This window comes from Acomys minous (assembly GCF_964271855.1).
Source record: "Acomys minous genome assembly, chromosome: 19".
Taxonomy (NCBI): domain Eukaryota; kingdom Metazoa; phylum Chordata; class Mammalia; order Rodentia; family Muridae; genus Acomys; species Acomys minous.
This window is the reverse complement of record NC_140499.1, coordinates 16,187,327-16,198,710: the sequence shown is the minus strand read 5'-3', so window position 1 is coordinate 16,198,710 and position 11,384 is coordinate 16,187,327. Positions and strand designations below refer to the sequence as shown.

At 43.0% G+C, this 11,384-nt stretch overlaps 1 long non-coding RNA gene across 1 annotated transcript; it reads left to right on the top strand.

Annotated features, from left to right (window-relative positions):
• The first annotated feature begins 3,445 nt into the window (after positions 1-3,445).
• On the top strand, positions 3,446-10,270 carry LOC311589908. The gene is made up of 3 exons (XR_014776688.1): positions 3,446-3,528; positions 5,663-5,779; positions 9,517-10,270. It is a non-coding gene; the product is annotated as an uncharacterized lncRNA (long non-coding RNA).
• The last annotated feature ends 1,114 nt before the right edge of the window (positions 10,271-11,384 follow it).

Here is an 11,384-nt window from a genome sequence, read left to right as displayed (position 1 = left end):
GGGACGAGGGGCGGGGCCTAGGAGAGGGGCGGGGCCTGGGACTAGAAGGCCCTGGGTTGTGGGACCCGTATTAGGCCCCCCGGATGAGATTAAGGCCGAGGGCATGGGCCTGAGCTTCCGGACCAAATAGGAGGCTCAAGGCTCGCCTAGGGGAGAGCCTTGGGCGAAGGACTTGTGCCTTGACCAGGGGCGAGGCCTGAGCAGAGGGGCGGGGCCGTGTGCACAGGGCAGAGACTGATCTGAGGGGCAGAGGTCACTAGGACATGAAAATTACCTTGCTCCAGATTCCAAGTGAGAAGGTAAACACCGTCCTGATAATGTAGATAGTACAGTAGAGGCAACGTAGGAAAAGGAAGCCAAAACAAGTCAGGTAGCTGTAAATCAACCGAATACATTATTCTAATTATGAAAGTGGTTTGAGATCACCACTCTGAATACGATTTAGCAAGTGAGCCAAGCTCCAGATTAAATGTTTGGGATAGATACTTAACCTATGTGTTTCTTATGCACAGATTGTATAAAGCAAAGCGTTAAGCAGCCTTGGCCAAGTGTCAGGTTTCAGATTGCTGGAGCAGCAAGCCCAAACTGCTGAGCAGGACTTACATACTCGTTTCTCTTCCATGAGTTCTGCAAAGAATATTCTTATCTTCGTCTTTCTCCAATTCACAAATTGAAAAGGAAGTTGAAATACACTGCCAATCTAAAGGGCTTCCAGTCGATTCTCTACACCACCTGCCCATATGTAAGCCTCTGGTTCTCAGAGATCAGATCATCTCAACATTTTTACAAGGGAGTGGGAGCATCTACTCTTAAACAGATGTGAAGCCAGATGTAAACTGAAAAAAAAATAAAAAGGAATTGCCCTAATTATTATTGAATATAAGGAAAGTGAGACCCAAACCAAACAAAAACATACGTGTGTGTGCCTGTGTGTGTGTGTGTGTATGTGTGTGTGTGAGAAAGGGGAGGGGATCAATCTTACAAGTTCTTTGAACTAGAAGTGACCTAGATATGATTCAGGTTCCCCCAAACAAAACTAAACTGAAGCAAAGTTGTTCCAGAGATAAGAGGAAGATTTTATAGTGGCCAGGAGCGAGGTGTAGCTTGCAGCGGACCTCCTCTACAGGAGACAAGGGCTGGAGAATCTGCACACTCTGCCCTTTCTTTCTTCCCATCCCTATGATGGGAGAGCTGCCCTGTAACTACAGGCGTACCTGACAGGATGACATCATCAGGATGAAAGGCCTATAACCTGTGGAGATGACTAAGCTGAGAGCTCCTGTGGCTCGCGACCTGTCCCTAGCAAGCTTCCTGGCCCCCTAACCTTCCTCCTCCTGTCACCTTTCATGGCCAGTTCACTAAGGTGGAGGCTGCAAAGAAACTGCCTCCAGAGAATAAACCGTGAACGTCTCCAGCTGAGCACAGCCGCGCGTGTTTTGCATCCCAGCACAGTGGAGGCTGAGGCAGGAGAATCTTGGGCTGCATCAAAAGACCCATCTCAAAAGGTCAAGAGCAACAAACAAAAAGATAAAAGCCAACCATTGACGTTTTTGTGTTACAGTGTTTGAAATCAGGGCTGGTTTGCAGGAAGTTGGGAAGATCAAGCAAAGTCCCTCTGAGGGTTCTGTCTTATGTATGTATGATACAACATAAAAAACACATTTCACGAAAGAAAATGTGTATTTAAGTTTCCTCTGGTTATTTCCATGGGATAGTCTCCTTGGGATTTCTCCTTAACGCTGAGTAGTACATATCCTGTTGTCTGAGGGTACCATAGTTTTCCATCCACCCATGGAAAAACATCATAGTTTCTAATTTTTGACACATATGATTAAAAGTGCTAAATATTCATGTGAGGGGTCTTATGTGTAAATTTTCAGCAATCAAGGTAAGTGGAATGAGTGTAAGCACTGGGTTTTATGGTAACACTGTTTTGGCTTTTGTGAAAGCACTACACTTCCCTCAAGTGGCTGCACCATTTAGCACTCAAACCAACAAGTGAAGAATTCTGTTGCTTCATATAATCACCATTGGTCTTGCCAGTGTTCTGGAATCTGGTCTAAGAAGCTTGCAGTGGTATCTGATTGTTTTCATTTGCATTTCCATGATGCAATGCAGCATGTCTCCATATGGATATTTGTCATCTGTATATCTTCCTGGTGGTAGACACCAAGGGTCTGTTAATGGTTAACTTAAAAAATCATTTTACTGGTTTTCTTATCATTGTTTTAAAAGTTCTTTGTATATGCTTTTTGTGCAGGATTGTGCATTAATCTGCAAGATTGTGCATTAATCTTTTTATTCTCTTAATGGAATCTTTTGTGGGTTAGAAATTTTTAATTTTTTCAGTTTTTTAGGTTTATTTTTATGTGTGCGAATGTTTGTGTGTGTATATACATACCTTGAGTGTGTGTCTGGTGACCTTAGAAGTGAGGAAGGGCATTGGATCCCCTAGAACTGGAATTACAGTTGACTGTGAGCCACCATGTGAGTGCTGAGAACAGCACTGGGTTCTCCGGGAAAGAAGTATGTAGCGTTAGTCCAACCCCGGCGGGCCGGGGCAGAAGTACATGCCCTTAACTGCTGAGGCATCTCTCCAGCCCCAGAGAAATTTAATTTCAATAAGGTTTAGCTTGTCACCATTTTCTCCATGAATCATGCCTTTGTGTGGTGTCTAAAGCCAATATGATCTGTGTTTTCTCTTGTGTTATCTTCTTGGACTTCCACAGGATTGTGAACCGTGATCCATTTTAATTTGTTTGGAAATGGTATCGCTATATAGAGAAACTATTTTTAATGCATGCACATGTTGTTGAAAAGATCGTCTTTATCCATTGATTATCTCCACTATTGCCAAAGATCAGCAGACGTTATTTATATAGTTGTATTTCTGAGCTTGTTAGTCAGTGGCTTGGACCTATAGAACACCGTCTTGATTATTATATTTTTATAGTAAACCTGAAGTTCTCCAAGTGTCCTTCCTCACTTTTTTTTTCTTGAAAATATACTTTTGATTAGTTTCTCCAACATAAGTAAAATGGTGGCTTGGAACTAAAAAAACAAAAACGCATTTTACACTGGTATGATATGTGGGTGGCTCTGTGCCATTTTGTCACCTGTCATTCATGTAGCCTTCAGTGCACATCACAACAGAGACTTTCTTCCTGCTGTTCTTTATAGTCATTCCCCAGTCTTTTCAGCTCTGTCTCTAATCCCTGGTGTGCTGGCTAGTTTTAGTTTTTAGAAAGGCTAAAGTCATCTGAGAGGAGGGAACCTCAATTGTTTTTAATGCTGACATAAGATTTCTTATAGTGATTGATGAGGGAGAGGACCCAGCCAGCCCTTGTAGGTGATGCCATCCCTGGGCCCGTGGCCCTGGGTTCTGTAAGAAAGCAGGCTGTGGAATAAGCCACTAAGCAGCACCCCTCTCTGGCCTCTCCTCCACCTCCTGCCTCCAGGTTCCTGCCCTGCCTGCGTTCCTGCTCTCACTGCCCTCACTGTCACAGACTTGGAATTGAAATAACGGAGGTGAGTAGGTGATCCACTACTTACACCTAGTCCTTTCTTCAAGGGCAGCCACTTTTATCTACGTTGTGTTAAGCCTCTTATAAAAATCAATAATACCCTATCTTTAATAGTGGGGAAGAGAAGACTAAAGTGGTGATACTGAACAGAAAACAAGTAATAAAACAGAATTGGGCATGAAATTTCCAGTGCTGGGACATGGGTGCACCTACAAGTTGTGATTTATTTGAAAATTTGAATTTATTACATAAAAAAACTTGCTTCAGAAGCAATAAGTCAATGGTTTCAGTAAACAAAAAAAGGGGCTTACTTCAGTAGGTATTTAAAAAATGTAAACTAAGTCTATAATTCTATTTCTAAACTTGGAGGTAGAAAAAGAAAGAGTTCAAGGCCATCTTGGGGTTTATAGCAAATTTTAGGCCAGTGTAGGCTACATGAAACCTTGTTTCAACAAGAAGAAGGGAAGGAGGGAGGGAAGGGTGGAGGAAGGGGGAAGAGGGGGAAAAGGGAGGGAGGGAAGAAGGACGGAAGGAAGGGGAGAGATGAATGGAATAAAAGAAGGAAAGAAAGTAGGAAAATTGTTAGTAAGAAAACAACTAGTATTGCTTTTTGAAGCAAGAATAGATACATAGTAAAACAAACAATGGCATGGCATGAAGGTATGTGCTAAAAACTGATATATATAATTACAGCCCCAAACAGTGCCAAAATGAAAAGATCTGTTGTCAAGTTGGGGATATCTAATTGTGTTCCTAATGTATACCACGCAAACAAGACAGGCAGGGGCAAAAGGTAAACAATAGAGCTCACAAAACATGATATAAAGTAATGATTTGTAATGTATAGTTGGGCATTGTCTTTCTAAACAAAACAATAATGCAAAACTAGAAAACGTCAAATGGATGCGGACTACATAAAAATTAAATGAAAATGGCCATAGTTTCTGCTCAGGGTAAGACACCACAAGCAGCACTGAGACACGTCACTGTCTCAGGAGTGACACTTGCCATATTAAAACTAACAAACCAATGAGGGGACAGGACTCAGTGGTTGATAGGAGTTCATGCTTATCATGGAGAAGGCTCTGGATTTGTTCCCAGCACCAGAGAATAAGTCAGCAAGATATCCTGAAAGAAAACAAATACAAACAAAAGTAGAGGTGTCATTGAAGTAAGAAAAGAATTGAAAAATAGAGACTCAAAGGTGAGAAAGCCCAGTGCCCCATAAACATACTATAAGATTCTCTAATTTACCAGAACAACAACAACAACAAAGGACATTTTTAATGACGTGTCAGATGAACTTATCAGATGGCAAAAGTTATAAGGATAAGAGAATGCCAAATTTGGGTAAGTGGTAGTGCACTGCTAGTGAGACGTCCGTCCTAGAAACTGCCTGATGAAGATTAAAGTAATTAGTGTGCGTTTTCCCTCTAACAGAGTGATTGCATTCCAGGAACATGTTTTTACAGGTCCCTGGTTGGCTGTTTGTGAAAATATTCATTATTACCACTACTACCCATAGGGAGCTGGGGCCAGAGGAGTGGATGTGGAAAACATGGTAGATGCAGACCAGTGACTAATGTGCATGGTTACACCAAGTAGATGATTGACAGGTGGATGAAACAGGTAGATATATGACAGACAAAGATAGCTAGATAGGCAGACAGACCGATAGGTACATAATAGATGATAAATAAGCAAATAAATTGATAGGTGAATGATTTGATACATGATAGATGATAAAGAGGCAGAGAAATTGATAGATGCCTGATAAATAGATATATAGTAGACAAATAATAGATTGGTTGATCTAGTGGGAGAAAGCTTACTTCCAAAATTGCCTGATTAGGGAGCTCGAGAGAGAGTTCTGCAGCTAAGAGCCTGGCTGCTGGTTGAGAGGACCCAGGTTCAACTCCTAAGGCAGCTCGTATCTGTTTCTAATCTGAGACCCTCACACAGACATGCGTGCAAGATTGCCTGACTGTTGTTTGTTTTTATTGAAGAAAACGCATGCTTCATTGTTTGTCTTGTCTTTATACTTTCAGGAGGAATTCTGGCAGGAAGAACAATTTTACCAAAAAAAAAAAAAGAATAATTTAACCTTGCCAATGTCTGACTTGTCTCTCAATTCACAGTGGAGTAGTGGAGAAGTTAGAAAGCGGAAATAAACACCGAGAGGATGCTGTTTAGCCTTGAAGGCTGGCAACCAACCTGTCTTGAGTAGTCAAGTCCAGCAGCAACTGTCTTCCCAGGTACAACAAGAACCATTAAGAGAGCCACCTCAAAGTGTAGGCCCAGGAGAATCATGGGTTCCTGGTCAAGACATGTCCAGCAAATCTTTTATAGTGTTGGAGATAATAATTTTTTATTACATTTTATCCATATTACATCCTGATTGTTATCCTCTCGCTCTTATCTTCCTGTTCCACCATCACATCCCTCCCTCTTCAGCCCTATTCCCCTCCCCTAGTCCTCTGACAGGTTCAGCGGGGAGGGGGCTCCTCCCCCATTGTCTGACCACAGCCTATCAGGTCTCATCAGGAGAGTCTGCATTGCCTTTTGTGTGTGTGTGTGTGTGTGTGTGTGTGTGTGTGTGTGTGTGTGTGTGTGCCCATAAGGCTGCCCCGCTGAGGGGAAGTGATGAGATTGTGGGCACCAGAGTGCATGTCACCAGTACAGCAGCAGGCCCCCTCCCCAACCCCACATGGAGAATGTGCTGTCCATTGCTAAATGTGAATGGGGGTCTAGGTTCTCTGCATGCATTGTCCTTGGTTGGTGCATCAGTTTGTGCAGGCCACCTGTGTCTAGATCCTCTGGCCTTGATGGGCTACCTGCTGAGCTCCTGACCCCTCCTGGTCCTTCCATCTCCCAACTCTTCCATACAGTTTTTGGTGCTCAGCCAGAGTCCAGCTGAGAGTCCCAGTATCTGTCCCAATCCCCCACTAGGTGGAGTCTCTCAGAGGACATCTATGTTGGGCTAATAAGTGAGTATATACCATCTGTGTCTTTCTGGGTCTGGTTTACGTCACTCAGGATGATCTTTTCTAGTTCCATTCATTTGCCTGAAAATTTCAAGATTTCCTTGTTTTTAATATCTGAGCTGTATTTCATTGTGTAAAGGAATCTAGGTTGTTTCCAGATTCTGTCTATTACAAATGAAGCTGCTATAGTTGAGCAAGTGTCCTTGTTGTATGGTAGAGAATCTTTCTAGTGTACGCCCAGGAGTGGTATAGCTGGGCCTTGAGGTAGCACTATTCCCAATTTTCTGAGAAAGTGCCAGATTGATTTCCAAAGTGGTCGTACAAGTTTGCACTCCCACATTAAACAAGATCACTGTATTCTGATAACAAAGTCCAAATGGGGGATACAAGTGCCAACATGTATGTAAAAAAAAATAAAGTATCTATTCATTAAGCATAGAAAACTATACAGAGCTTTACATTTCCTATGGAAGCGCTTGTCTTCTCTGAAGAGAACACCAACAAGGAGTGAAACCACGGCCCCTGCAGCAGGCAAACATAAAGGGTTGTGCTGCTTGTTAGGCTTGTTAGGAAATGTAGACGTTGAGGAAATGTTTATGCAACAGGAAAAAAAAGTAAATGAGACGCTGAAAGCAGCGCATTTGCTTTCCTGTTTGCACAAAGCCCTCTGTTTGTAAATCCTCTGGTTAGGAAAGGATGTACTCCACTGCTCATGAAATGTTACGTTTCAGCATCCACTTCGTGCACTGCTCATATCCCAGAGCTTTTCCTCAGGGCTTGGGAAAGAAGGACGTTGTCATAAACCTAAGAAAATAACTGTGAGCCTAGGCCCTTTAGTGGCCCTTTGGTTGGAACTATAAGTTATGGAGAAGGAAAGAAAGAAAGAAAGAAAGAAAGAAAGAAAGAAAGAAAGAAAGAAAGAAAGAAAGCGAGCCTGGAAATCAAGCCCAGTCACCAATACAGCACAGTAAGATTTGTGTTGGAGTGTGGCTATGTACATCTTCCTGAAGAAGCAGAGAATGCTGCTTAGGACCCAGCACTCCCCCTTCTGCCTACTTCTCTTCCCCTCCTGAAACCCTCACGCTCTACCCTAAGGTTTCTGCTCTGCCTGTGAAGACCATGGAGGTCCCGGGACAGCCCCATTGAAGTCCTTTCCTCCCCAGTGTGTGCTTCTTGCTATGCCCACCGCACTGCACTCGCTAGGATCATTGTCAGCTTCTCTGTCCTGCCAGGCATCAGTCAGGCTTGTCTGTGCACTGTTTATTAATGAACTTTTGCTTTTGAAATTGTTCTGTTGTGTGTGCTACTGGCAAAAAAAATTTGCTTTCTCAATATGCATAAATATAGTGTATTATTTTTTAAAACTTTATGCCACTAACCCTTACTTTGAAGTAACTTCAGATCTATAGAAAGTTAAAGAAATACTCAAATTAATCATATTTCTAATCAATCCAGCTATCCTTCCTCCTGATGTATCCTCCATTAGCATCCCTGAATATCTACCTTATGTACCTTAGCTACATGGTCACCTTGGCTACATGGTCATAGGATCATAAGTATACACAGAGACTTAACTAAAACATAGTTTGAACTCAGACTCAATACTTAATTTTCTTTAATTCACACCCAGAACATTTCTTCTCACTCTTTCACTTGGCTTTCATCCAGGATCCCACTGAGGACAATTTATTACATGATTGGCAGTCATAAATGTTTTGGTCAGCTTTTGTGTTCCTGGGTATGAAGGCGAACAGATGAGTGTTTGTGTGTGTGTGTGTGTGCGTGCGTGCGTGCGTGCGTGTGTGTGTGTGTGTGTGTGTGTGTGTGTGTATGTGTGTGTTGAGGCCAGAAGACAACCTCAGCCTCATCTATCCTTCCCAGGACATCCACTTTTTTTTTGAGACATGGTCTTTCAGTGGGACCTAAAACTTGCCAAGCAGGTGAGGCTGTCTAGTCAGTGAGCCCCACGAATTTTCCTATCTCTACCTCCCCATCTCTGAGGTAACAAGTACACCTTCTCCATGCCTGGATTTTCCATGAAGTGTTTTAATCTCTTCATCTCTTTCTTATTTTATTATGTTTCTGTCCCGTGGGACATCATCTTGGTATCCGTATAATCGTTTCCTCCACTGAAGGCAATACAGACTGTTTCTACTTTCACATAGGCCCTGGTATTGAACTCAGGTAGTCATGCTCGCATTTCACCGACTGAGGCATGTTCCAGAACTGTTTAGTCTTCTTTAGTCTAGAAGCATTTCCTTGCCTTTTATTTGACTTGGAGTGATGTTTTGGAAAGCTTATTACAGTGAAGCTTATTCTATAATCCACACTTATCTTATTATTTCCTAATTGTAGATTCTGGCTGAACATTCTGGCAAGAGAACAGCACAGGCAATGTACCTCAGCACATCACAAAAAAAAAAAAAAAAAAAAAAAAAGGAGAAGAAAAAAAGATTCTGTTGCTGAGGAGGCAAAGTTTTATCACTTGGTTACAATGGTGACCACTCATCATCCCATGATAAAAACACAGGCTTTGTATTCTTTATCATGAACGCATTATCTGTGAGGTCATGTTTGGAAACCATGTGACATCTATTTCCCCAGTAACAATTTACCCACTGTTTAGCATATGTTGAGTCGTCACACCTATATTAATTAGCGGCTATAGTGATAATTGTTCTACCATTTCTACTGTATCTGTTAGCTGGTACTTTCCCACAGAGCCAGTGAGGTGACACAGCAGGTAGAGGCACTTGCCATGCAAGCCTGATGACCTGAGTTTGATCCTTAGAATCCATGCAAAGAGAGCAGGAGTGGCACACTCAGTAGGCACACATACAACACCCACCCACATCACATACACACCTACTCACACACTCATGTATCAATTTAAACCTATTTAATATTCAGCACAAACAATGGAATCCTAGTTCGTAGAAATGTTTGATATGACTTTATGCTTCAGATTTGAGGGTCCTTTCCTGTGCTCATCTTTTTCATGCATGAAGTGAGAGCTTGTGCCGACGGCTTCTTTGCTTCAATGTTTAATGTGACAGGCACCCAGCCTCAGTCTCTGCTCTGCTGGAATTTAGAATCCAACTCAGTTGCATGTGGGCATAGAGAAGAGCAAACGCATCCATATGAAACCCAACAAACTGTGGATTCAAAGGCATGTGCTCTTGAAAGGTGGAGTAGAGGGGAGCCGATGGGAGCTGTGTGGTTCTCACTGACAAGGCATGGCCTTTACTGAAGCAGCTCTAGGTGAGAACAAGAATGCGTACTGAAGCTCGGCTGTGGTGGCACACGCCTTTAAGCCCAGCACTTGAGAGGCAGAGGCAGGTGGATCGCTGTGAGTTTGAGGCCAGCCTGGTCTACAAAGTGAGTCCAGGATAGTCAAGGCTACAGAGAGAAACCCTGTCTCAAAAAAACAAACAAACAACAACAAAAAAAAGAATGCATACTGAAAATAGAGCCATTTGAGGACTGGCTCAGTGGATAAGCGCAGGGGCTGCTCTTCCAGAGGATGTGGGTTCAAATCTCCGCACTCACACAGTGGCTCATGACTATTTTTTAACTCCAGTTCCAAAAACCTCTTTTGCACCCCATGGATACTGTGCCCAGGTAGTCACAGACCCTCATGCTCATAAAATAAAGATGAATGTCTGTCCTAAAATAAAATAGAACTAGTTTCTTTGCCTCTCAAATTGAAGTACTGAGGGCAGATAGAACTGAAGAGAAAGGCAAGACCTTCATCGCCCAGTCCTTGGCATCCGTGCTAGCATGATGTGTTTGGACTTGCACTCTTACCATCCCAGCCGTGAGGATGTGTCCTGCAGGACTGTTTCCATGAGACCTTCCTCTCTCTGGGGGGGGGGGGGAGCAAGGGGGAGGGTGGTGTCAGAACTCCAGGGGCTGCCTTCTGACCCCAGACAATTAATAGGTGGAGAGTTTGTTCTGCAGTGAGAGGAAGCTCTGTCTGTTTCTGCTTGTTCTTCAGGGCCTTCTTTGACAACGACGCCTGCCTCGTCTACTTCAGACGTGAGTGAAGACGGCCCAGTTCACCTCTCCATTTGAGAGTGTCAGGAGATAAAGAAGCCCGCGTCCTTCCAGTAAGTAGGACCTGCAGCTGGGTTGACCACTAGTGGTCTAGCACAGTCTAGCACAGAAGAGCTACTCAGTTATCTTCACGTTTGTAAACTGCGTAAGCTGTTGTTGTGAGTCATCTGTGGACAACAGGTAACATATTTTCATGTGGGACATTTTCTTCCTCTTTGAAGCCTCAATTAGTTCGGTTCTCCATGACACCATTGACAAATGAAACTCAGTTGGCCCAGCTCGACATCTCACCCTGCTACGCCCCAGAATTCGATCCTGTTAGCCACACGTGCTTCCCAGCGATTGTTTGCAGGGGCCGTGTGGTTCTGTTCCTGGAGAAAGAAATCCAAGGGCTTCCATCAAATGTCGCTCTCTAGAAAGAGATGCATGAGAAAAGAAATAGCCACATGTTCACCACAGCCAGATATCAGCCTATGAGGTCATCTCATTCACAGGGGAAGCGGTCCTCTTAGTCCAAGCTCACATTCTGCAAAGTGTACATTTTGATAGCGTTTTGGAAAGGGGGAGAAAACCTTGATAATGGTAGAAAGCTCCTTGGCAACACTCCCTGACTTTGCCTGGGCTACTAGTCACTAAAAAACATCTGTATCTTGAGTTGCTTGGGCAGCTGAAGTGAATTTTCTGTTAATTCAAGGTGAAAGTATACTAAAAAACAGTTTTCCACTTCTATGATACCATTTCATTTTTAAAAAGTATTGGCTAAGGGTTTTCTTTTGTTTTTGTTTTTTGTTTTGTTTTGTTTTGTTTTTCAACTTGACAC